The sequence below is a fragment of the Lithobates pipiens genome, unplaced genomic scaffold, assembly GCF_037356315.1.
Source record: "Lithobates pipiens isolate NorthernLeopardFrog02 unplaced genomic scaffold, aLitPip1_a1.2 Scaffold_30, whole genome shotgun sequence".
NCBI lineage: Eukaryota > Metazoa > Chordata > Amphibia > Anura > Ranidae > Lithobates > Lithobates pipiens.
In genome coordinates, this window is record NW_027507791.1 from 127,113,355 (window position 1) to 127,138,471 (window position 25,117).

At 41.1% G+C, this 25,117-nt stretch overlaps 1 long non-coding RNA gene across 1 annotated transcript in view; it reads right to left on the bottom strand.

Annotated features, from left to right (window-relative positions):
• Nucleotides 1–25,117, bottom strand: part of LOC143942122 (uncharacterized) — a 46,878-nt gene that overhangs the window by 10,343 nt on the left and 11,418 nt on the right. Inside the window, exon 2 of the long non-coding RNA XR_013264699.1 lies at nt 5,949–6,092. This is a non-coding gene — a long non-coding RNA (uncharacterized LOC143942122). The remainder of the gene's footprint in view (nt 1–5,948; nt 6,093–25,117) is intronic.

The following is a 25,117-nucleotide window of genomic DNA, read 5'->3' on the forward strand; positions in this document are numbered from 1 at the left end:
CCGTCATATGACAGCCTACCAGAACTAGTTGTCCTGTCATTTGGCTATAGCGCAGTCGGCAAGTGGTTAATGTTGAGACCTAAGCTGGCCTTACACTATTAGAATTTTGTTTGAAATTTTTCGTTTTAAGAACATTTATTTGATTTTTTAATCATTAGTGGGGTCAAATCGACATTCAATTTCGACCATAGTTCTAAGGAGAAGGGTAGAAAACCTTTCTCTGACAAACACGTTTCTTACAGTCTGTGTGGTTTTTGTTCAGGAAATTACATTCATTCCAAAATCAAATGTTAAAGGCAAATTCAATTTTAACGAACCAATTTTTGAACGACATTCATCAAGTCAGTGTCCTGAAAAATTTCATACATCTTCATATGAAGTTATGTACGAACGTCCCTTTGAAAATGTAATAGTGTATGGCCAGTTTAAATGAAAGTATACCAGAACAAGTGAGACAGAAAAGATCTACAGTATGTAGTGGTCCTGTAAGGAGTGAGGGCAGTTTTTCGATCCAGGGACATGCTGCCATGAAGTTGTCAAGAAAATAAAATGCTTCAAGTGAATTTTATGAAAATTCCTGTATATTTGTGGTTACGTGGCTACAACAGCTTTATATGATCCTCTGATAAGGAACAAAAAATAGCATAGTTTTTGTTTGTTGCTTAATATAGTGTTAAAACAGCCCTAAGGAATAAAACATGCTCGTTTGCTTTTTTTTGTGTTAAATATAGGATGCTGTCTTCAGATTAGAAAAAATAGATACTGAAAACAGCCCTCCGGCTCACTTGTATGTTTTGTCTGCAGCAAAAAGTGTTGTATAGGAAAATCTTGGCTTTTCCATATAAATAACAGATGGCTTCAATGCTAAATCAAAGATTACAGGAAAAACAAGGGAATAAACATTAAACAAATCTTGGCACCACCAGTCATCCAAACACTAAAACAGGGATAGAAATATCCATGTGTATTTTATAATGCTTGATATAATATAACATTTGTTTGTTTTATTTATATGATTTTACTGTATAATTGCGCATTCACACTTATTTGGCAGAATTTTTTACTCTCATTTATGTTAAATATTAGATAAAGCTGCTCACTGGCCATATCTCTAGTCACTGCAGGTGAAAATGAACACTGATTTAATCCCACTAACGATCAGTGGGAATGGGCTTGGGAGTGTTCGGGATATGTTTTAAACTGGGCGATGGGGGGAGGGTGCAGAGGTAGAGATAGTCAGCGCGGAACATATTCCAGAGGGTGGTATTGGGGGCATTAGTGGTAGGTTGACCAAAGCACATAAGCCCAAGGTAAGTATAGTAGCAAGTCCTAGTTGTAATCTCGGAACACCCAATAAGAGGATAATATGCGACCGGTCTGAACTACATGACATGTTCACCAATGCCAGGAGCCTGGTGGACAAGATGAGTGAGAGATACTATTGTACGAGGAGGATTTGGATTTTGTGAGAATTTCAGAGACTTGACTCAACAGCTCTCATGATTGGCTGGTAAACATTCAAGGGTATACCCTTTATCGCAAGGATAGAGAGGGTAAAAAGGGGGAGGGGTATGCCTATATATATCAAGAATAATGTACAAGTGAATGTGAGAGATGACATCACTAAGGGAGCTAGGGAGGAGGTAGAGCTCCAAAGGGATGAAGCTAAGGGGAAAATAATACTGGGAGTATGCTATAGGCCCCCTAACCTGAGGGAGGAAGGGGAGACTGATCTGCTATCACAATTTGGATTAGCAGCAAGTATGGAAAGTGTTATCATAATGGGGGATTTTAATGATCCAGACATAGACTGGGTGGAGGTAACCGCACATTCATCTAAGGCTCGCCAGTTCTTAAATGTCTTGCAGGACGATTTTATGGGTCAGATGGTAGACGCACCAACTAGAAGTAAAGCGTTCCTGGATCTACTGATTACCAACAATACAGACCTGATCACGGATGTGGAAATACGGGGCAACTTACGGAGCAGTGACCGCAGGTCACATAAGGGGAATGCAAAAACACTGAATTTCAAAAGAGCCAACTTCCCTAAACTACAAACCTTACTAGATGGCATAAATTGGGTTAAAATCTTAGGAATAAAGAACGCGGAAGAGAGATGGGTTTGCTTTAAGAGAATATTAAATAAGGGCATTAGAAAATGCATCCCATTGGGTAATAAATTTAAAAGAGCGAACAAAAGTCCTGGATGGCTTAACCCCAATGTAAAAATGCATATAAAAGCTAAGGAGAAGGCCTTCAAAAAATACAGGGTTGAGGGATCGTCATCAGCATTCAGACTTTATAAAGAATGCAACAAGAAATTTAAGGGTGCAATAAGAACGGTTAAGATAGACCATGAAAGACACATAGCGGAGGAGAGCAAAAAAAAAATCCCAAGAAATTCTTTAGTATGTAAATAGTAAAAAAGGGAGGACAGACCATATTAGCCCATTAAAGAATGAGGAAGGACATCTGGTTACAAAGGATGGGGAGATGGCAAAGGTATTGAATTTATTCTTCTCCTCAGTCTTCACGAGGGAATCGGGTGGCTTCAGTAACCAAAACTGCAGTGTTTATCCTCAAGACACAACACAGGAAGCACCTCCATGGTTAACAGAGGACAGAATTAAAATTAGACTTGGGAAACTTAACATTAATAAATCACCGGGACTAGATGGCTTGTGCCCGAGGGTACTTAGGGAACTCAGTCAAGTAATTGCCAGACCATTGTTCCTAATTTTTACTGACAGTCTACTGACTGGAATGGTACCAGCTGATTGGAGAAAAGCCAATGTAGCACCAATATTTAAAAAGGGCCCAAAATACATCCCTGGGAATTACAGACTAGTTAGCCTAACATTATAAGTATGTAAACTCTTAGAGGGGATGATAAGGGACTATATACAAGATTTTAGTAATGAGAACAGTATCATTAGCAGTAATCAGCATGGATTCATGAAGAATCGTTCTTGCTAAACCAATCGACTAACCTTCTATGAGGATGTGAGTTGCCAGCTAGATAAAGGAAGGCCCATAGTCGTGGTGTATCTGGATTTTGCAAAAACATATGACACAGTTCCCCATAAACGTTTACTGTACAAAATAAGGTCAGTTGGCATGGACCTTAGGGTAAGTACATGGATTGAAAACTGGCTACAAGGGCGAGTTCAGAGGGTGGTGATAAATGAGGATTACTCAGAATGGTTAGGGGTGGGTAGTGGTGTCCCCCAGGGTTCTGTGCTGGGACCAATCCTATTTAATTTGTTCATAAACAACCTGGAGAATGGTGTAAACAGTTCAATCTCTGTATTTGCGGACGATACTAAGCTAAGCAGGGCAATACATTTTCCGCAGGATGTGTTAACCTTGCAAAAAGATCTGAACAAATTAATGGGGTGGGCAACTACATGGCAAATGAGGTTCAATGTAGAAAAATGTAAAATAATGCATTTGGGTGGCAAAAATAGGAATGCAATCTATATACCTCGGGGAGAACCTCTGGGGGAATCTAGGATGGAAAAGGACCTGGAGGTCCTAGTAGATGATAGGCTCAGCAATGGTATGCAATACCAAGCTGCTGCTAACAAAGCAAACAGAATTTTGGCATGCATTAAAACTCCAGAGATAAAACGATAATTCTCTTGCTCTACAAGACTTTGGTCCGGCCACACCTGGAATATGCTGTCCAGTTCTGGGCACCAGTCCTCAGTAAAGCCGCGTACACACGGGCGGACTGTATGGCCAACTTAGTCCGTCAGACAATCGGACAGACAGTCCGTCCTACTTTCGAATGAACGGACTTGACCACACACGGATGCACAAACAGTCCGTCGAAAGTTTGCGCGATGACGTGTACAGCACGTACGACGGGACTAGAAATAGGAAGTCCAATACACAGCAATGCAATCTTTCGCCGTGTAAATCCTTTCTGAGCATGCGCCATACTTAGTCCGTCGAACTAGCCTACTCACGAGCGGATTGTCCACTGAAACCAAAGTACGACGGACAATATTACGGAAATTCCGAAATACTTAGTCCGCCAGACTGCACACTGAAAAAGTCCGCTGAAGCCCACACACGAGCGGACTGTCCGCTGAAATGTGTTTCGACGGACTAAGTTGGCCAGACAGTCCGCCCGTGTGTACGCGGCTTAAGGATGTACTGGAAATTGAGCGAGTACAATGAAGGGCAACAAAGCTGATAAAGGTTCTGGAGGATATTAGTTATAAGGAAAGGCTGCAAGCACTGAACTTATTCTCTCTGGAGAAGAGACGCTTGAGAGGGGATATCATTTCAATATACAAATACCATACTGGTGACCCCACAATGGGGATAAAACTTTTTCGCAAAAGGGAGTTTAAAAAGACTTGTGGCCACTCATTAAAATTAGAAGAAAAAAGGTTTAACCTTAAACTACGTAGAGTTTTCTTTACTGTAAGAGCGACAAGAATGTGGAATTCCCTTCCACAGGCGGTGGTTTCAGCGGGGGGCATTGATAGTTTCAAGAAACTATTAGATAAGCACCTGAACGACTGCAACATACAGGGATATACAATGTAATACTGACATATAATCACACACATAAGTTGGACTTGATGGACTTGTGTCTTTTTTTCAACCTCACCTACTATGTAACTATGTACATTTTACACACCATTTCTAAACTGAGTGCACTGCACAAATCTGGCCTTTATGGAAGAGTGGCAAGAAGAAAGCCATTTCTCAAAAATATCCATAAAAAGTCTCGTCTAAAGTTTGCCACAAGCCACCTGGGAGACACACCAAACATGTGGAAGAAGGTGCTCTGGTCAGATGAAACCAAAATCGAACTTTTTGCCCACAGTGCAAAACGATATGTTTGGCGTAAAAGCAACACAGCTCATCACCCTCAACACACCATCCCCACTGTCAAACATGGTGGTGGCAGCATCATGGTTTGGGCCTGCTTTTCTTCAGCAGGGACAGGGAAGATGGTTAAAATTGAGGGGAAGATGGATGCAGCCAAATACAGGACCATTCTGGATGAAAACCTGTTGGAGTCTGCAAAAGACCTGAAACTGGGATGGTGATTTATCTTCCAACAAGACAATGATCCCAAACATACAGCAAAATCTACAAAGGAATGGTTCACAAATAAACGTATCCAGGTGTTAGAATGGCCAAGTCAAAGTCCAGACCTGAATCCATCGAGAATCTGTGGAAAGAGTTGGAAACTGCTGTTCACAAACGCTCTCCATCCAACCTCACTGAGCTCGAGCTGTTTTGCAAGGAAGAATGGGCAAGAATTTCAGTCTCCCGATGTGCAAAACTGATAGAGACATACCCCAAGCGACTTGCAGCTGTAATTGCAGCAAAAGGCGGCTCTACAAAGTATTAACGCAAGGGGACCGAATAATTTTGCACGCCCCACTTTTCATTTTTTTATTAGTTAAAAAAGTTTCAAAAATCCAATAGATTTCGTTCCACTTAACAATTGTGTCCCACTTGTTGGTGATTCTTCACAAAAAATAAAAATTTTATATCTTTATGTTTGAAACCTGAAATGTGGCAAAAGGTTGAAAAGTTCAAGGGGGCTGAATACTTTCGCAAGGCACGGTATGTGTATCAGGCTCAAATACAGATTTAAAGGGTCAGATTTTCTAAAACATCCTATATATATATATCACAGGACACAACTTAGGTTATTCCTCACATGAGATGTATAATACATGACTATATGGTAGCTCATTGTATCAAGGATACAAACAAAAGTTCTGCGCAGAATCAATAAATATCCAACACCAAAAACAAATCATACAATATAAGTGAGTCTATATAATATAGAGATAATGTGAATCCCAAAGTGATAGAAGAAAAAAAACAATCTTCATCCACAAATTGCAGTAATTCTTCATATAATGCATCACCACAGTGACCTACCACTACGTTCTCATTCAAACGCTTACCAGAAGAAATTGGCTCTCTCAATCAAAAGAGTCAAAAAAACACATCTGTGTCTGTAAAGTCCCACATAGAATATTATGAACCACCTCTGGGTCCAGCTATTCCATTGGCAAAACATCCTCCAACATCCACAGCTCCACCGTACACTGAAAAAAAGAGCCAAAAGAACCACATAGTGTAAAACCACAGGATGAAGTGTAATACAAATTACTAGTTACTCACAATGTTAAAATGTATAAGCACTTATCAAATATCCAATGGTCCTGGGGGTTTAGGTGGGCTGCTTCCTGGAATCAAGGTGTGTGATGCGATCATATACACCATATTGCTTACAAATATGTAAAATACATTTCCAGGCAGTGGCTTATTGTCACATGTTCACAAGTCTTAGCTGCTTTACTGAAATGGTTGTTTACAGATCTCAGTACATTAAGCTCATACTTACACATACAAGTGAATGAGTCAAAGGAATGACCCTCGCCCTCCCTGTACTGTTCAGGGGAGACATCATGAGTATGAAAGCAAAGACTTTACACTTTGCTCTCTCTTTACATATTGCTCTGTAAATCCTGCATCATAGGTACACTGTGTATTTTGTCTTCATTTGTAAAATAAAGATTTGAAATAAATGGTAATATTTAAAAGGCGTTTATTCTTACAAACATTTTAGAATGTAAAACAAAATTGTAATCAATCTATCACATGCCTTTATACTATTCCTAACCATTAATATTTTTTCTATTTTCAGGCCACACTGGTCTGGTCATGCGATCCGACTTCCCTGTGTCAGCCAGTGTCAGCTGCAGGGGAGAGGAGGGAACATTGACAATGGATGGGCCTTAGGAGCCTATGGGTGGTGTCACCCTTCCCAGGCATTACCAGCCCTTGTTGAGAGCGTTCTCCCCTGCAGCTGCTGTTGGCTGAATTACGGTAGTTATGATGGCTGGAAATGCTATACCATACCACAATATGCATTGGGAATACATTTGTCACTGTCTAATTTTCCAAAAATCTTAACATATTTTTCCTATAAGTGCCACCATGATTTTTAATAATTCTCCCTCCCTAACAATGAAAGAAAAAACGCTATTAGGTTCCCTTGTTTAATGGACTCTGCAAATATCTTTTTATAATACTTGGGCTTCCATGAATGCATTCATGAAAGTGTTTCATCCTTTTTGCTGACCACATTATAATAGTTAGTAGTTTAAATATTTTGTTTATTTTTAGCTCATCTCCCATATTACGATTATTAGATTTTTTTACTTCTTGCTATATAGTTGGAATAACATCCATCCTCATTGGTGTTTCCTCCATTACTGTTGTTGGCTCACCAGTGTGGTTGTGTGCCCCAGAGAAAACGCCCCTGATTGGTGGTTAATGTAAGTAGGCTCTTGTGTTCACTGTGAAACCTTTTCTGTAAGTATTGTTGTATACATTGGATTTTTTAACTATATAATTGATTCTTTATCCCCAGTCGATGCACCCATGCCCCAGTTGATGCACTATGGTGCGAAACATGTCAGGTACATAGCCTGTCAGCCAGATATACCACGCTTTTTATCTATTATTCTGCCTATGCATAATTTCTCTTGATGGCTTGTACCTTCATGAATTATGTTTTTTATAATTTAAAATTTTTAAATATTTTTTTTGTACTGGAGTGATCTACTCTATGTGGAGGCATCTTTTCTATTTTTGCTCATTATACCTACCTTCATGATTGCACTTTCGGGGAGTTCGAGACACAGACAACCTGCATTGGATATCTAGATCGAGAGCCGGGAGTTTGATTGTTCCTTTTGGAGGACCATTCGCGGTGTATTCACTTTGATGCACGATTGACTCACCATTACGGTGTGTGGGTGCACACCTTAGGGTAAGAGTACCCATTATTGTTCTATGATAAGTGCACCTGCTATCTTCTTAGAAGTTTGCTATTGTTGGAATTTGGATGTGAAGGTTCACATTTCCATACTACCGCATATATTTGAAGTCCCCTGTATAAGAATTGGATGGGGTTACATGACGGACTGATTCATTCATGTTGTAGTGTCTTGACCTCTCATGAGGATTTTTTTATGTGCATAGCATTTTCACATTCTCTGCGATTTTTTATGAACTGCACAGATTATTTTTTATAATTTAATGCTATACATTTTGGATTTGATATTCATTTGCTTTTTATCAATATTTATTAGTTTCACTACTATTGTTGTGGCTCACTGTTTTCAGTGAGTTTATTCTCACACATTTTATATCACAAATTTTTTGTCTGGTGTGTATTGTCACTAGTATCTCACATTATTTAGCGCTGTAATTTTTGTTTTTTAATTGATCCTTTATAACTGTCTAATTGCATACATTTCTAAAAAATTATATACTACCTATTTTGTCCCTTAGGGCACTTTCACACTGGGGTGGTGTGGGGGGATGTCAGCAGTAAAGTGCCGCTATTTTTCGGCCGCTATCCAGGAGCTTGTAATTCCCACTAGTGGCCGATGAAGGGGTTAATAGCACCCACAAAGTGCTGCTGCTGAAGTGATTTGCAGCCGCTTCTGTGGCGTTGCCCATTGATCTCAATGAGTAGGGGCACTTTAGGAGCTGGGCATACACCACTCATAAAGTGCCCCAAAGATGCTGCTTGCAGAGATTTTTTTTAACGTTCTGCAAGTGCACCATTCCAGTCTGAAAGCACTAGGGCTTTCAGACTGGAGTGACAGGAGAGGCTCTTTACAGGTGCTATTTTTATTGCAAAAACGCTTGTAAATCGCCTCAGTCTAAATGCATTGGGGCCTTCAGAGTATGATGTATTTTTGGAGAAATTCTAATGTTGACCTGCCAGTAATATATAAGGAGTGTCACCAGGGCAAATACTCTGGTTGATTTTATACCAGAGCTGATGCATATTGAATGATGTGCCATTTTTTTGTTTTGGTTTTGTACAAATAAAGTTATTATGATTTATTTTTATATAATTCTTGGTGTGGTATACAATTTTGGCTGCATTAAAGTCCTAAAGGAGAATAAAGGATATTGAGGAACTTTGCCTGAGGATCTGGTCTGGAGAGCTCACTCAAGAGTGCCTAATGGAAGCTGGAAAGTGTATAGATGCCCTTTGGCATTGTGTGTGTTAAACTCTGCCTCACCGAAGGAGGGAAGCTGAGAGTCAGTACCTACCTTGTGCAGCCAAAGAGTACCTGGAGGAAGCTATGAACTGTGCAGTTGTCCTGTGACATAACGATATCTGGTGGAAACTGGAAAGTGTTCAGCTTGTAAGCAGGTGCCTACAGAGGTATTACTGTGCTGGTTGTGTTTAACATTTTCTTGGTTAAACATATTTTCTACTGTGTGAACTGCACTATTTAATTGATGCAGCCCAACAGAAGTGGTGGCGCCAGAGAGGTAAAGGTTGACTCTGCTAGTAAGCCTTTCCCAGGCTTTTCTGAGAAGCACTGCCCTCTGCTAGACAAGGAATATAAAAAAGGAAACTGTATGGAAGGAAAGTAAAAAGTCTTTGCTCTTTGCATTGAAAAAGAAGGAGAGCACTGCTGAGAATGTAAAAAGCTACTTTGCTACTTTACCACCCCTTATGGGAACCCTGTCAAATGAATGGGCTGAAATCGCATTGCACCTGGATTGCATACGAATCACGATCCTGTGTGATTCATAGCGTGAATCTTTAATCATTTTTTTTTTAAACGTGTTTGCATGCACTAAACATATGGCCTGGGTTTTCGTCTATGCCTCCCTCCCACTTTTCATTCTCTCCCCATCTCCCCTACTCCCCTACTCCTGTTACTCTCTAACCCTTCCCCCCCCCCTTTTTTTTTCTTCTTTCTGTTTTATTTTTTTTCCCGAGTCTTCTTATTATTTAGATTTTAGTATGTTCGTTCGTTCCCTTCAAATTTTTCTCAATTCTTGCCCATGGCTATGTCATCCCTTTACTTTTTAATTAAGGCAACCTCTACATTTCGAGAATATACAAGAATGGAGCTTTAGACTTTTTAGGCATAACAATACGCAGATTGGTAAAATATGATATCTTTATTATATATATAAAAAAATAAAAACAACAATGATGTCAATAAAGTTTAAAATTGACACTAATAGTTTGTACATAGCATAGACATCTCTAGCATTGACCTCCTGCATACACAGAATGAAGAAGGATATCTATAGTGTAATATATTCTGGAGTGTTGGTTATGATGTAGAATGATGTCATAACTTGCTCTTGCTCTACACGTTACACGACACGCGCTTCTTCAGGAGCTTTGAGCAAACTATTATGCGTAAAAAATAGAAACATACAGATAACATCAATCTTTAAACATATACATAAGTCCTGATTGGACATAACATATAATGACATTCCAATTAACTAGCTCCAAAGTGGTCATATAGTAAGTACTGAGTGATGGTGGCGTAGGCAAACCAACAACTATGGGTGCGTATATACCAGAATAATATTGTAATATTACAGTGCCTTGCGAAAGTATTCAGCCCCCTTGAACTTTTCAACCTTTTGCCACATTTCAGGCTTCAAACATAAAGATATAACATTTTTATTTTTTGTGAAGAATCACCAACAAGTGGGACACAATTGTGAAGTGGAACGAAATCTATTCAATATTTTAAACTTTTTTAGCGAATAAAAAACGGAAAAGTGATGCGTGCAAAATTATTCGGCCACTTTACTTTCAGTGCAGCAAACTCACTCCAGAAGTTCAGCGATGATCTCTGAATAATCCAATGTTGTCCTAAATGACTGATGGTGATAAATAGAATCCACCTGTGTGTAATCAAGTCTCTGTATAAATGCACCTGCTCTGTGATAGTCTCAGGATTCTGTTGAAAGCGCAGAGAGCATCATGAAGACCAAGGAACACACCAGGCAGGTCCGTAATACTGTTGTGGAGAAGTTTAAAGCCGGATTTGGATACAAAAAGATTTCCCAAGCTTTAAACATCCCAAGGAGCACTGTGCAAGCGATCATTTTGAAATGGAAGGAATATCAGACCACTGCAAATCTACCAAGACCTGGCCGTCCCTCTAAACTTTCAGCTCAGACAAGGAGAAGACTGATCAGAGATGCAGCCAAGAGGCCCATGATCACTCTGGATGAACTGCAGAGAACTACAGCTGAGGTGGGAGAGTCTGTCCATAGGACAACAATCAGTCGTACACTGCACAAATCTGGCCTTTATGGAAGAGTGGCAAGAAGAAAGCCATTTCTCAAAGATATCCATAAAAAGTCTCATCAAAAGTTTGCCACAAGCCACCTGGGAGACACACCAAACATGTGGAAGAAGGTGCTCTGGTCAGATGAAACCAAAATCAAACTTTTTGCTCACAATGCAAAACTATATGTTTGGCGTAAAAGCAACACACCATCCCCACTGTCAAACATGGTGGTGGCAGCATCATGGTTTGGGCCTGCTTTTCTTCAGCAGGGACAGGGAAGATGGTTAAAATTGAGGGGAAGATGGATGCAGCCAAATACAGGACCATTCTGGATGAAAACCTGTTGGAGTCTGCAAAAGACCTGAAACTGGGACGGAGATTTATCTACCAACAAGACAATGATCCCAAACATACAGCAAAATCTACAAAGGAATGGTTCAAAAATAAACATATCCAGGTGTTAGAATGGCCAAGTCAAAGTCCAGACCTGAATCCAATCGAGAATCTGTGGAAAGAGCTGGAAACTGCTGTTCACAAATGCTCTCCATCCAACCTCACTGAGCTCAAGCTGTTTTGCAAGGAAGAATGGGCAAGAATTTCAGTCTCTCGATGTGAAAAACTGATAGAGACATACCCCAAGTGACTTGCAGCTGTAATCGCAGCAAAAGGTGGCTCTACAAAGTATTAACGCAAGGGGGCCGAATAATTTTGCACGCCCCACTTTTCATTTTTTTATTAGTTAAAAAAGTTTCAAAAATCCAATAGATTTCGTTCCACTTCACAATTTGTGTCCCACTTGTTGGTGATTCTTCACAAAAAATAAAAATGTTATATCTTTATGTTTGAAGCCTGAAATGTGGCAAAAGGTTGAAAAGTTCAAGGGGGCCGAATACTTTTGCAAGGCACTGTATGTGTATAAATGTTAACAGCCACTAAATAATAATAGAATATACCTATTAACACAAAAATACCTTATCAATGGGAAACCTTGAAAAGAGGGGGACAAACCTGAAATCATTAATTAATGCAAAATATATGTATGATAATAGAGAAGCCTGAAGATGATATGGAAGGTATATCACAGGTAAACTTACTGTGTAGTGAAGAAGTTAACAGTACGGCTGAAAACATCAGTAGGGCAGCTGTTTGGAAAGAAGGGACACCCCTTGGGCAGTATATATGATGATATAAAAATCTAAAAAAGATTTTTAACATATATATAAAAATAAGAGAAATAAAGAAAAGAGAAGAAAGAGGGAAGATGATATATGATAAAAATTGATAATAAAAACTAGGGAACTCTATACATGCCAGACAGATCAAACGTACCTAATTTGGCCTTCACATATTGTAAGCAGTGACAGGCAACGAAGTATAGGGTACTAGCAAGATGTTCCCCACACACACTGGTAAAACACTGGAATATCTAGGATATGAGAAATAGAAGAAAGGTATAGTCACAGAAAATCAAGTCTTGGCTTACAGCCAATCAGGGTTGAAAAGTATCCAAGCATACCTGACAAGGGATCCCTTGCCAAAGCCAGCCACCGGTGCACAGAGTGATATGTAGTAACAGCTGAAGAGGCTCTGATTGAGCGTCTATTTGTATGTAGCACTAACCCCCGAAGGAGCTGCTGGTTATTTTTCGGCTTACCGTTACCCTCCGTTCTCCTTGTTGCACGTCTAGTGGATGTCCCATGGTAGATGGCCCAGTAACTTGAGACTGACAATAGATCCACTTGAATGGATTTTATTTGCAAAACTCAGACAATTGAACAGTCTTTCAACTTGGGATCAGAAGGGTAGCAGAGGAAGTTCAGGTACTCTTAAGCCCCGTACACACGAGCGGACTTAAGTCCGAAGGAGTTTCCGCCGGAGTTCCGCCGGAGTTCCGACAGAGTTCCGACAGAGTTCCGTGGAAACGGACTTGCCTACACACGATCCCACTAAAGTCCGCCCGTCTGGTACGCGGTGACGTACACCAGGTCCGACGAGACTATAAAACGGAAGTTCAATACCAAGTGCGCCACCCTTTGGGCTCCTTCTGCTAATTTCGTGTTTATCTCGTGTTAGTAGAAGTTTGGTGAGAGACGATTCGCGTTTTTCAGACTCGTATTTTTCAGAACGTTTTTCACTGCTTTTCAGTTTGTGCTTGTGAGGTTTGTATCTGTTTTTTAGTGCGTGTAGTCAGTTCGTCTCTGTATTTTGCAGTGCGATCTAACTGCGCTCGCTGACTTTCAGCTCGCTCTTCACAGGCCTTGCTGTTCTTCAGTGACGTCTGTTAAATTCGTTCTGACAATCCGACCGTTTTGAAGCCATGTTGCGTGTACGTACTCGTCGTCGAGTTCGTGCTTTGCTTGCGCTTGGTGTTGTAGTTCATTCTTCAACCCAAGAACAGTCCGTGGACGGGGTGTTGAGGAGTTCATGGACGAAGAATTGGTTGCTCCAGCGTGACCAGTTCTCGCACATGCCTTTGCTTCGTGAGATCCGGGAGAATAATCCTGATGATTTCAGGAATTATCTCTGGATGACGGACCCCGTTTTTCACCGTCTGCTGGCTTTGCTGACCCCTTATATCAGCAGGCAGGATACCTGCATGCGGCAAGCCATCACTCCGGAGCAGAGGCTCGTCACCACGTTGCGCTACTTGGCGACAGGGAGAAGCCTTCAGGACCTCAAGTTCTCGACAGGCATCTCCCCCCAGGCTCTGGGGATCATTATCCCAGAGACCTGTTCTGCCATCATACAGGTCCTGCAGGAGGACTATATTAAGGTAAGATTTATCATTTAACATCACATTTTATTGTCTTTAATGTTTGCTAATGCCTTGTATTTCTTTCCTCAATCTCTAATTACCATGATTGCAATATGCTGTGAATGTCCCCTTTGTCCTCATGCATGCTGTAATCTTTTAATGCTCCTTTTTTGTCTTTCCTGCATATTTGCCTTCATGAAACCTCACCAACATGCTATGGTAGGCCCATATCCACCTAGTCTAGTCACTTAAAATGTCTTTTGTCAGCTCCATTCTATTGCTTTATCCTAAAACCAAACATTTAAAGATTATTCCAAATGGTCTGTGTCCCCTTAACTGAATCCCCCCCCCCCCCCCTTAATAGTATCCCAAATGGTCTGTGTGTCCTTTAACTGGATCCCCCCCCCCCCCCCCCACACTTAATATAATTCCAACGAGTCTGTGTGTCCTTAAATTAATGTTGAGTTATATATTGTATTTTTAACCCACTTCAACCCTGGAATGATTTTCCCCCTTCCTGACCTTCAGCACTTTTTTGGGTGATTTGGCAGTGCGTTGTTTGAATTGACAATTGTGCGTCCTTGTAACATGGCTCCTCCTAGTAAATTATCTTCATTTTATTAGCACAAATAGATTTTGTATTTGGTTGTCTTTGATCACCTCTGCTTTTTTATTTTTGGTGATTAACCACCAACAAACCCAAAATGCATTTTTCAAAATATGCATTATTTTTCACTTTTCGCTCTAAGAAATATAGGCACAAAAATATATCACCCTGATTTTTTTGGACATCATTTGATGCCGATACGTATTCTTTTAGTAAACAAATGTGTTAAAATGAATCACAATAAGCGTTTATTGATTGTTTTGTGCAAAAGTTCTATCGTTTAGTAAATATGGTCTATTTTGCTGGCATTTGTAAAATCTTGCCATTTTTTAAAATAGTAATAATGGCGGTGCTAACCGTTTTTTTTTTTTTTTTCTGGTGACTGCCACATTATGGCGGACACATTGGCCAATTTCCATACATTTTTGTGACCATTGTCATTAATACAGTGATCAATGCTGTAAAAAATTGTATGGATTACTGTAAAAATGTCACATGCAGTGAAGGTGTTATTAAGCACAAGGGAGCCGAGGAATGGTTTAAAGTGTGTTCTGGGTGAGTGTTTATTAACTGTCTGGGGGATGGGCTAGCAGTGACATGACCCTGATCACTGCTCCCAATGACAGGGAGCAGAAGATCGGTGTCCTGTGACTAGGCAGAAGCGGGAAAGAAAGTTTGTGTTGTAATGTACAATGTTTAATGTGCAAAAGTACTTATTTTTGTTTTTTCTGCTTTGCCTCCCCAGTTTCCTTCATCGCCACAGGAATGGCAGACTGTGGCATCCCATTTTGCCACCCGTTGGGACTTTCCTAACTGCGGTGGTGCGATAGATGGGAAGCACGTCCACATTGTGCCACCACCCCATTCGGGGTCATACTATTATAACTACAAGGGGTTTCACAGTATTGTGTTAATGGCGGTGGTGTCGGCACAGTATGAATTTCTGTATGTGGACGTGGGGAAGAATGGCCGGATGTCGGATGGAGGAGTCTTCGCCCAGACGGAGTTCTACCGCCGTATACAGACAGGTGGACTGGGATTGCCACCTGATTCCGAGAATGTGGAAGAACTCCCCTTCGTGTTCATCGCTGATGAGGCTTTTGCTCTGGACGACCACATCATGAGGCCATTCCCCCAAAGAACCCTCACCCCGGAGAGGAGGGTTTTCAACTACCGGCTGGCCAGAGCGAGAAGAGTTGTGGAAAATGCGTTTGGAATAATGGCCAGCCGGTTCCGTGTTTTTCTGACTGCTATTAACCTAGCCGAATACAAACTGAACCATGTAGTACTTACGTGCTGCATTTTGCACAATTTTTTACATAAAAACTCCACAAATTATTTATCTACAATAATGCCTGAGGCTGGACTTGGTCCGGAATCGCTGACAGGCCTGGATACTGGCCGTACTGGCTTGGCCCCCCAAAGTGCCCGTGAAGTTCGGCAAAGATATGTCACTTATTTTAACGGTAGGGGGGCCATTGCAATGCCACAGAATATTTAATTTTTAAAACCAGTAAAAAAATAAAAGAACCTCAAATCTGAAATGTGTTTTCTTGCTTGCTTTTGGTTTGTGCTGTCTCCTATGTTATCCTAGTGCACTTGTAGTGCCAAGTGTATTTTCATTAATTCAATAAGGCCCATTGTCACTGGATACACAAAATCACTTTTCCCAAACTGGTATTGAGCATTGAAAGAATACGCCACACATTCTTGATTCTTCAAAATTTTAATTTGGCCACATTCACATGTGCCATTGAATATTTATTGATATAATTTTTTTTAGGTTAATTTAACTTTCTTTGCCAAACATTTTTTAGTTTCCTTTTTTTTATAATTTTAAAAAACAATTTTTTTTTGTGGTTTTTATTTTTCTTAAAAAAATATGAAAAATGTAACAACAATCAGCCACAATATTTAAAATTTTGGAAGTAACAATCTTTGAACTAAAACAAGGGAAATGAAGAACATGATCGATATTATGGAGAAAGGGATTATATTCTCCCCAAAATATCGATCATGTTCTTCATTTCCAGCTGCATATTGTCAATCCGATTCTTCATGAGATCCAGGCTAGTTCGCATGGCATCTAGTTCCCCATTCCAGCCCATTATCTGGCAAATCAGCCTATGTGCGCTGTCACTGGAAAATGGGGCCCTTTCCACAACCAGAACATCACCTACAATAGATGGTAAAAATTGGGTCAAAAATTATGCAGTCATACATGGATTTCAACAAGCTGGGGTGTCAGACACTCACCTGGTGGGGTGCCCATCTCCCCTACTTCCTCCACCTCTCCTTCCTCAACCTCTCCTTCCTCGACATCCTCGGGGGGGGGGCACTGGTGCTTGGAAATGTGTCGCTTTCCACAACCAGAACATCACCTAAAATAGATGTAAAAACATGTGTTTAGAAATATGCAGGTATACATCGATTACCTGAAGCTGTGGTGTCAGACACTCACCTGGTGGGGTGCCCATCTCCTCTCCTTCCTCCACCTCTCCTTCCTCCACATGCACATCCACGGGGGGATGGGGCTAACCTCACACTCATGCTGGCAAGGGTGGCGGTCCCTGGGATCCTGCTTTGTGAGTCTTTTCTCCCCTATGAGAAATTAACAAACAAAAAGGTATACTTTAGCACACAGATATTTAAGGCCAGAACTAGGAAGATGAAACCTTGATTAGAAGTGTTGTACAATTGTCGTTTTATGAAGAGATGCAAAATGTGAAGACATGATAAATCAATTCACTTTGCCAAAAACTACAATAATTCGCTTTTTGTGCCAAGTTTCACACATGCCCAACCCCCCCCCCCCCCCCCCCCAAGTATACCAGGGAACCCCGTGTGGTTTACCCTAATAAATGTTCTCTGGTGTCCCACACTTTTGCTCATGAGTGCAGATGTGTTTTTAGCCAGCTGCCAAGTGTCCTCTCCTTCAATTACACTGAATGTTCTTTTCTAGTCATTGTATTTTGAAACACATCTAAACCACAATGTGCTAATCTTTTTTTGGGTCCTAAAAATTACACAGCCAAAAAATGATGTTTAAACCCTGTATCATAAACGAGGTTTGCCACGAACAATTTACGAGGGTTTGTTAAGAACGATACGATTATTACTGTATCCAACATGAAAGCAGCAATTTTTTACATTGTACAAAGGTAAAGCATATGGATCTGTATGCAATAATCATAAAATAGGAACACACGACAAGTACTTACTTTTTTTCAGAACTTTCTTGATCCTTCTGTATTGATCCGGCTCCCTCAATTTAAGGTCGGACCACCGTTTCCTCAATTGGTCTTTTGACCGTCGTACCCCAAAACGATTGTGCAGGGTCTTAACTACTTTGGCCATGATTCTGGCCTTGCGCAAGTTCGGATGGGTGTATGGTCCATGCTTGCCATCATAATCCTTACTTCGCAAGATTGCCACCATCTCCACCATCTCTTCAAATGCCATATTTGAGGCCTTAAATCTCTTTCCGGATCGGGACGTTTGTGGCTCCGGGGATTCGTGACTACTGGAGTCGTTAATATCAAGCACCTGTTGTGTTTCCGCCATGTTTCTCCTACTGCGCACCGTAGAGAAAAGGGGGCGGGAAATATTCTTGGAAAAGAACGTCATGGGCGGGCAACGCAGGCGTAGTTCTACGCGTACGCACTGGATCTTACGGCAAAATGCACATGTCGTACGTACGTTAAGTGCGCAGAAAGGGCGGGAAAACAAGAACTTGACTAAAAGAACGTCATGGGCGGGCAACGCAGGCGTAGTTCTACGCGTACGCACTGGATCTTACGGCAAAATGCACATGTCGTACGTACGTTAAGTGCGCAGAAAGGGCGGGAAAACAAGAACTTGACTAAAAGAACGTCATGGGTGGGCAACGCAGGCGTAGTTCTACGCGTACGCACTGGATCTTACGGCAAAATGCACATGTCGTACATACGTTAAGTGCGCAGAAAGGGCGGGAAAACAAGAACTTGACTAAAAGAACGTCATGGGCGGGCAACGCAGGCGTAGTTCTACGCGTACGCACTGGATCTTACGGCAAAATGCACATGTCGTACGTACGTTAAGTGCGCAGAAAGGGCGGGAAAACAAGAACTTGACTAAAAGAACGTCATGGGCGGGCAACGCAGGCGTAGTTCTACGCGTACGCACTGTATACAACGACAAAATGCACATGTCGTACGTACGTTAAGTGCGCAGAAAGGGCGGGAAAACAAGAACTTGACTAAAAGAACGTCATGGGCGGGCAACGCAGGCGTAGTTCTACGCGTACGCCCTGTATATAACGACAAAAATCACATGTCGTATGTTAGTTTGCGAAAATAGGAACGGAAGTTGGGAGCAAGCAAAACGAAGGTAAGTTTAAACAAATTCCCCAAATAAGTGGCAGATCCTGGGGTCTATATTGGGCTAAGATTAGGAGAGTCTGAGCTAACATTATTGTTTTTGGCTTGTGTATTGTCTTTCAGAAAAATGAATCAGAAATTCAAGGATCCGGAATTTTTAAGTCTATTTATAGACAAATATAAAGAGCTGACAAATCTGTGGCATTCCAAGCACATTGATTATTTTAATAAACCAGCAAGGAGGGCAACACTGGTGAAATTTGCGACATTTGTGCAGCCTTGGATCCCAGAGGCAGACGCGGACTTTGTGGAAAAGAAAATTCAATTATTGCGAAATATGTTCCGAAAGGAAAATAAGAAAATCGAGAAATCCAAAGTATCAGGAGCAGCACCAGGTGCTGTGTATGTACCCAGGCTGTGGTACTTTAACAAGCTACGGTTTCTTGGCGACCAGTGTAAAGCCAGGGAGTCACTTTCAACTCTTCCCTCCACCCTTCCCTGCAGCATTCCCTCCACCTCAGCAGAGGCTGATGAGCAAGCGGAGCCTTCCATCCTGGAAGAAGCGGATGCACCCAGCTGGAGCCAGGTATTTTGTTACAAAAAATAGTGATATTCATAATATTAATGATGTTAACTAGATGTTAGAATTTTAACGCTATTATTGATGTTAAAAAAACCTAAAAATTTGGACATATCAATTTACAGTAGTGGCCACAAATGTTTGTCACCAGCAGAAACAAGAAATAGTGGTGTCATAATGATACTCTTTTATATGTATTAACAGAATTTTGAAGTCAGGAGCTGAAAAATGTTTATGATTGATGAACAAAAAACTAAAACAATGTCCCTTTTTTATACACAGGATGAGCTCAGCCAGGAGGAAGGTGGGGAAAGTGGCAGGCAGGAGGAGGCTGGGCCCACTGTCAGCCAGGAGGAGGCCGTGCCCACTGTCAGCCAGGAGGTGGCCGGGCCTAGTAGAAGACTGACAACATCACAGGTGCCTCCCCTCCGTCTTCCAGCAAAAAGGGCAAATAAAATTTCAGTATCACAGGAGGAATCCCTGCGCCTAATTCGAGAGGCTACTAATGTCTTAAAGAGCCCCCCTGAGGCTGAAGAGGCCTATGGCTGCTACATCGCCAGCCGTCTGCAGCAATTAGAGATGGGCCAACGTCTCCAGTGTGAAAGGCTAATTTTCTTGGCGTGCAGAAGGGGCTGAGTGGCGAATTAACTGCCACCAGCAATATTGTGGAGCAAGTTCCTCCTGTTCCTCCTCCTCCTCCTCCTCCTGCCACAAGTACACCACCGGAGACACAGCCTCCCAGGAAGGCTACAGGGAAGTCTGCAGGGAAGGGTGCAGTGAAGGGTGGAGCGAAGAGAAGAAGGTGCTGACCTGGCTTCACTCTGGTCTGACCAAAGACGCAGCCTGTTGTACCACAGCCTAGGGACATATATACCATCTGATGCTGCTCTTGATGTCTGGGATTCTGGGACCATATTGTATTTCGGAATATTTGAATTTTCTTTTCCACAGAGTTTAATGTTTGCCCTGGGGCCAAAAGGCTAACACAAATGTCACACGTTTCTCCAGTGTTGCCTTCATTTTTTTTGTTTGTTGAACCAGAATAAATTGATATTTTTGTTTGAAAATATAATTGCCTATGTGTTTTTTGGTCAAATACATTTCTAAAAGACAATGTGAAATTAACAAGGGACACTAACCTCCTTGAGGTTACAAACAAAATAAAAATGTTATTGTGGTAACTTGTCACCAGAATAAAAATAAAAAGGTTATTGTGGTAACTTGTCACCAGAATAAAAATAAAAAGGTTATTGTGGTAATGAAAAACACACAAAAAAAAAAAAAAAAGGGTTTTGGTGTTAACTTGACAGAATAATTAAATATGGAGATCACAAGAAAAAAATGGTAAAGAATTCTACAAAAAATATGGAGGAAAAAAATTACTCAACACCATTTTTTTTTTTTTTTTTTAATCTTTATTTAAATTTTTTTTTCCATACAAAAAGTATAAAACATAGTATACATATACATATGCATCCTACTACCCCCCCCCCCCCCCCCCTATAGCCCTACTACCTCTTCATATTTCTTCGTTGATTTAAACAGTTTCCATTGCTTCCATTTCTTTCGAAATTTCTTTTCCCCACTCTCCTCATCCTCTTCCCATCCCTCCATTCTATACATGTCCTCTACTTTACCTATCCATTCCCTCAATTTTGGGGCTTCCACCTGTCTCCAGTTTTTTGGTATCAAGCTCTTTGTTACGTTTATTAGGTTTCCTATGAGGCTTTCTTTGTACTTTTGAGTTGGGGTGTCTGTACCATGGAAAAGACATGTCCATGGGTTTTCTAGTACCTGAGTTCCTGTTATTATTTTTATTAAAGTTAATGTTTCTCTCCAGTAATTTCTAATTTTTGGGCATTCCCACCAGATATGTGCCGCAGTCCCTTGCTGTCCACACCCTCTCCAGCACATCCCGAGTTGCTCTTCCTGGTATCTCCTCATCTTGTCTGGTGTCCTATACCATCTAGCGAGGCTTTTATAATTCATTTCTATTGTATTAAGATTTTTCGATGTCCCGTGTGTTAAGTGTAAAATTTTTTCTATATTCTGTTTCTCCCCTCGTGGCCCTATTTCTTCTTCCCACTTTTTTATATATATAGGTACCTCCATCTCGTCCACTTCTCCCAGCATCTTATATATCTGTGAGATATTTACTCTTATTATTTTCCCCTCACATATCCGCTCTAAGGCGTTAAGGTCTGTTCCACTTCTCAATGGTTGTGGCAATGATGAGACAAAATGTCTGAGCTGGAGGTACCTCCATCCGTCTATATCCATGTACTCCTGTAGTGTTTCTAACGTGTTTATTTTACCCGCATTTATTATGTGCCTCAATTGAATATCTTCTCTTCTAATCCAGTGTCCTCCCATAGTGCTCTTCCCCGGTGGAAATAAATTATTTTCTTTTAATGCCATTAGTGGAGAGTTGTATTTCCACTTATTATGCTTGTGAATTCCGTCCCATATTCTAAAAACGTTTTTTGTGAGTGCAAGTGTTGTTGGTCCGAGTGATCTGTGTTTTGGGGGTATCCAAATTTCCTTTCCTAATCGTGTCTCTGCAGCGCTGTGTTCTATTGCCACCCATCTTTTTTCATTATCTAATTTTGTCCACTCCACCACCCGTGTTAATACTATAGATTCGTAATATTTCTTAAAATCAGGTACTTTTAGACCTCCCCTCTCTTTTCCCAGTTGTAATACCTTTAAGGCTATTCTAGGCTTCTTATTTTTCCAGATGAGCTTGGTTATTAGTCGTTTAATAGTATTAAAGTAGACTGGAGGAATATATATCGGTAACATCTGTAACTTATATAATATTTTTGGTTGTATGATCATCTTAAGGGCATTTATCCGGCCAAACCAGGACAATGGTTTCGTCATTATTTTTTTTGTGTCTTCTCTTACTTCGTCCAGTAGGGGGATATAGTTTATCTCATAGATTTTCTTTAATGAGGCTGCCAGCTTTATACCTAAATATTTAATTTCCTTTTTCCATAGGAAGGGAAATTTGCCTTTGATATCCTGTTCTTCCCCACTGCTCGTGCTGACACTTAAAACCTCTGTTTTTTTTAAATTTATTTTAAAATTTGATCGATCTCCATACTGCTCGATACTCTTTACCAAATTTGGCATGGAGATTCTAGGTTTTGTCACATAAAATAGGACATCGTCCGCAAATGCGGCTACTTTATGAACCTCTTCCCCCAGCTCAATTCCTCCTATGTCGGGATTTTTCCTCACTGTCTCCAGCAGTGGTTCCAAAGTCAACACTAACAGTATGGGTGACAGTGGGCAACCCTGTCTAGTCCCATTGTACATTCTAAAGGGGTCAGACAAGTTGCCGTTTACCCTTACCACTGCCATTGGGCACTCATAGAGTGTCTTTATCCAACTCAGGATTCGGATACCAAATCCCATTTGTTTCAACGTGCCCAGCATAAATCCCCAGTCTACTCGGTCAAATGCTTTTTCTGCATCTATTGACAAGAGAAGACTGGGGGTTTTGCTCTCTTGGACTTTCTGGAGAAGCAATAGTGTCCTCACTCCATTATCCCTTCCCTCTTGGCCCCCCACGAACCCCACTTGGTCTGGGTGGACCAAGTTCGGAACTATTTTTTTCATTCTAGTAGCTAGTATTTTTGCAAATAATTTTATGTCGGTATTTAACAATGAGATTGGTCTATAGTTTGAACATATCATACCTTCCCTCCCTTCTTTCAATATTGTGGAGATAATTGCTAGAGAGGCTTCCTTACCCAGTCCGTATTTTATATCTAGGCCGTTAAAATATGCACATAACCTTGGTGACAAAATTTCCCCAAATTTTTTATAATATTCTATTATATAGCCGTCCGGGCCCGGGCTTTTCCCTCCTGTTGTTTCTTTTATTGCTTGGTTTACTTCGGATGTTGTTATAGGAGAATCCAATTCCTGTACTATTTCCTGTGATAGTGTAGGGACCTTAGCGTTTATTATATATTCTTTGATTTTCCTCTTTCTAATGTTCTCTTGCTGCTCTGTCTCCTTTTTTCTCACCCAATATAATTGCTCGTAGTATTCTCTAAATACCTCCGCTATATCTTTAGTCTTATATTTGATCTCGTTATTTTTATCTATTATTTTCTCAATATAATTTTTTGCTTTCTTTTTCCTCAATATCCTAGCTAAACTCTTGCCATTCTTGTTTCCCAAGAAATATCGCTCTTTCGTTATTTTATGATATTCTCTCCTTACTTCTTGCTCTATTGTTTCCTCCAGCTCTAGTTTTTTTATAGCTAGATTCCGTTGTAGCCCCTGTATCTGTCCCTTTCCATTTTGTTTCTCTATTTTGTGTTTTAATTCTAATCTCCTAATTTCTTCTCTTAATTCCTTTACCTTTTTATTCCTTTCTTTTTTTCTTTTTGCCCCAAGTGAGATATATATTCCTCTTATGTAAGCCTTATGGGCCTCCCATAGTATGTTCTCCGCCATCTCGTCCTTCCCATTTGAGGCAAAAAAAAATTGCAGCTCCTTTCTTATTGTTTCCTCTCCTTCTACGTCTAATAGATCTTTATTTAGTTTCCAGGTAAACGGGGGTTTCTTTACCTCTGGGATTTTAATTCTCATGGTTACAGGTGCGTGATCCGACAGAGTCCTAGTTCCGATGTCCGTATCTACCACTTCCTCCAATAGCTGATGTTCCACCAGCCAATAATCTATCCTGGTGTACGTCCCATGCACGGGGGAGTAGAACGAATAATCTCGTTTCTTCGGATGTTGTATTCTCCACACATCTATCAGCTGCAATTCGGCCATCCATTGTTTAATTACATTTCGCTGCATGTTCGCCGTCTCCCGTGCATGGGACGAACTATCCAGTCTCGGATTTATCGGAAAATTCAGGTCTCCTGCCACAATCACCCTCCCCTCCTTAAATTCCCAAAGTTTTCCCAGTATCTTTCTCAGATAAGTTATTGGATTCTTATTCGGGCTATATATATTTGCCAAGGTATATTTTATTCCCCATAGTTTTCCTTTTAGAAACAGGAACCTCCCTTCCGGGTCTCCCATCCTGTCCTCTACTATAAATTGGATATCCCGGCCTATCCCCACTGCTACCCCCCTTGTTCTACTTGAGACTGAGTCTCCATAGAACCAGGTCGGGTGTCTTGGGGAATACAGTCTAATTTTACTTTCATGGGTTAAGTGCGTTTCCTGTAAGAACACGATCTCTGCATTAAGTTGCTCCAATTCTCTTAGTATCTTAAACCGTTTGTTAGCTACATTTAGACCTCTCACATTATACGACACACAGTTTACCATTGTCATGTTGGAACCCAAATAATGCCCTTTACTCGAAATCTTGAACTATAGGTTATTCTCCTCTCTCCCTCCCCCCCCTCCTCTCCCACCCCCCCCACCCTCCTCTCCCACCCCCCCACCCTCACCCCCCCCATGGCCCATCTCCGGGCCTCTTGCATCCAACCTGGATATATCCCCATCCTGGTGTCTGCACCTCTTCCCTTGAGGTGGAGACCCCAACCCGGCGCCCCGTGTGCACCTCCCCGGGTCCTGGGATCCCGGGGTGGGCCCTAAAGAGAGAGACCCTTCCCCAGCCCCCCCACCCCCCCTCCAGTAAACAGCTTCCACCACCTCAATGTACTTCCATAACTTTAGAGCAGCCTTTTTACTACTTCTTCCCTC